The sequence below is a fragment of the Chanos chanos genome, chromosome 11 (assembly GCF_902362185.1).
Source record: "Chanos chanos chromosome 11, fChaCha1.1, whole genome shotgun sequence".
NCBI lineage: Eukaryota > Metazoa > Chordata > Actinopteri > Gonorynchiformes > Chanidae > Chanos > Chanos chanos.
Genome location: NC_044505.1, coordinates 12,656,740 through 12,660,015, shown reverse-complemented (window position 1 = coordinate 12,660,015; position 3,276 = coordinate 12,656,740).

The following is a 3,276-nucleotide window of genomic DNA, read 5'->3' as shown; positions in this document are numbered from 1 at the left end:
TTGTGTGTGTGTGTGTGTGTGTGTGCGCATGCAGACTTGCAGCCACACACATGCATGTTCTCATTAAATCAGTAATATGTTGTTTGGTCTTTGACACTGAATCTCTCTAAGTCTAAAGTGAGAAGTAATGAAAAGGATATATTTATATACATATCAGCATGATCTGATCTGATTGGCTGAGGGCACATAGGAGAAACTCAGGCTGAGAATACGGCAAAGAAACTCAGTGATGATAGAGAATACATTATGAAAAAGAACTTAACATCTCTGGCAAAGCCTTTTTCAGTGTGTGTGTGTGTGTGTGTGTGTGTGTGTGTGATGGAGAGAGAGAGAGAGAGAGGCTTAGCAGTGGAATGATGTGTGTTAAAGTAAGACTAAATTATTGAAATTCACAGACAGTGGTGGCACATACTGTCTCATAAACAGATTCGCTCTGTATCTCTCTTAAGAGCCAAGAGTCATGGTGCCAGTATTTCATCAAAAACTCTCTTTTATAGCTCCACTACACTCACTCAAATTTCTCTTTGTGTCCCTTTCTCTCTGTCCCTCTCTCTCCCCCTCTCTCTCTCTCTCTCTCTCTCTCTCTCTCTCACTCTCTCTCCCTCTCCCTCTCTCACTCTCTCACTCTCTCTCTCCCTCTCCCTCTCCCTCTCTATCTCTCTCTCTCCCTCTCTCACTCTCTCTCTCTCCCTCTCCCTCTCTATCTCTCTCTCTCTCTCTCTCTCTCTCTCTCTCTCTCTCTCTCTCTCTCTGTGCAGGAGAGACGGAGAGAAACAGTTTGTGTGTCTGTGTGATTGTGTGTGTGTGAGAGAGAGAGAGAGAGAGAGAAACAGTTTGTGTATGTGTGTGTGTGTGAGAGAGAAAGAGAGAGAGAGAGAGAGAAACAGAGACATGTTTGTGAGTAATTACACCAGCTACCATGATAATGTTTGTGATAATGTTATGTTCACTTTTCAAGAGGATGGCATTAATATTATTATTGGGTTTTTTTCACATTTGCCAAGGAAGTAGATGGAATAAAACTCCTTCTCTCTCTCTCTCTCTCTCTCTCTCTCTCTCTCTCTTTTTCCTTCACTCCCTTTCCTCTCTGTATCTCACTTTTGCGGCAGCATGGAATATTATTCTATTCATTTTTTATAATAGAGAAAAAACACACACGCATGCATCTGTATGTGTACGTGTGTGTATTGTGTCTGTGTGTGTGTGTGTGTGTGTGTGTGTGTCTGAGAGAGAGACAGGAGAACGAGAGACTGAAAGAAAGAGAGAGTGGGTGTTGTCTGTCTGATTTTATGTCATTACTGTGAATCCCTTCTGAGAGGGAGAAAACTTCGGAGACCCCTCGTTACCGTCTCATCACGGGAGGGGCGTCTCGTTAAGGGTGAGGGTGGGGTGGGGAGGAGGGGGGCTAGTCTTCGCTGATAGAGATGGATAGAGTTCCACTCATTACTGGACGCACGCAGCTGCCAGTGCGGCCAGGGGGACGGGGGGGGGGGGGGGGGGGGGGGGGGGGGGGGGGGGGGGGGGGGGGGGGGGGGGGGGGGGGGGGGGGGGGGGGGGGTTGTAGAGTCGAGCTAGACTACAGTAACGAGTTTCGATGACAGACTGTGTAACATCACATATGTGGCCTCTCTAAGACCCAATGCACAGTGTCATGTTTCATAATAAACAAATCAAACCAAGGGAACAGGGGCTAAATCTGGGTTTCTTTTGTGTGTGTGTGTGTGTGTGTGTCTGCGTACTCTGAGAGGCCGCAGTGAAAATCTCTTTCAGAACTTTATAATAATAACAATCACTAAAGCTAACATTTATACATGTGATGCGCACCTTTTCGTATTTGGAACAGAGGAATTGGGAAAAGAAAGAAAGAAAGAAAAAAAAAAAAACCAAGAGGCTGTTGATGTTTGTGAGCCACGGACAAGAAAACAAGTAAACAAACATGATTGGTGTCATCAACCCTGTAAGACCAACAGAGAAATATCATTGGTTCCCTTGTGTTAACAGCCCGCCCACTGGAGAGAAATTTTTCGCATGTTGGCGTCTGACCAAACAGCGTCATGTGCAAGTGTGAATCAGTGAAAACCTACGCTGTGAGAATAGTCTGTGTGTGTGTGTGTGTGTGTGTGTGTGTGTGTGTGTTGATTATATGTGGGAGATTGTTTTTTTATTACTGTTGTTGTTGTCTTGCAGAGTCCCAAGTCACAAACCAATTTCTATCTCATTTTTATTAAAATTACATAAATCAGAAAATTAGCTAATCAAAAAAACAAAACAAAACAAAACAAAAAAAACCCCCCACACACATCAATACTACACAGAAGGGAACCATGAGAGAGACAGACAGTGACAGAGGTACTGAGAATCGTATACGCAGGGCTCAGTGGATGGAAGTGAAAGACTGAGACTAAAGGCTAGAAGCTAATTGCTACCACTTTAAAGGGTAGCAGCCTACTGGTAATAAGGATGTGCTTTAGTGTGCAGGTTCTGGTCATTTTGAGCCTGCTAATTGAGTTATTAAAGGATTAAGCCAAACACATGGACACAGTGGCCCACGCTAAATAATTCATAGAATAACAGAATGGTTGACTGGTTATAGGAACATATGTTCATATGACAAGACACACAGACACACAGACACACACACACACACCCTCACACAGAGAGAGTTAAAATGCAGAACTGCAATATGTTAATATGAGGATTTTTCTTATGTCTCTGCACACTTGAGTGGTGTTGCAGACATAGCCGTATTAAAATGTACACACAAACAGGCACTTTCACACACACACACATGTGCACACACATACATATATGCACATGCACACACACACACACACACACACACACACACATACATGTGCACACACACATATACACACAAGCACATGCATACACACACACGCGCGCGCACACACACACGCACACACCCGTGGATGACTGGTATTTTGAGCATATGCCCATATGCCCCTGTTTCTAATGCAGGACATCTGGTTAAAGCTAGTCTGTTCGCTTGAGTTAAGCAACCGTCAATCAAAATCAAACCATGCACACAATGACAGAGAGTGAGAGAGAGAGAGTGAAGGGGGAGAGAGAGAGAGAGAGAGAGAGAGAGAGAGAGAGAGAGAGTAATCTTTAATGAAAAAGTAGTTTTATATAGTGTTTACTGTATGTATGTTTAATGAGACTGAGCTGTCATGCCTGTGATCTTCTCTATATTTAATGAGTAAAATCTCTTATATGGAAGAATACCATATTTAACCATATGATTACCATTCATCC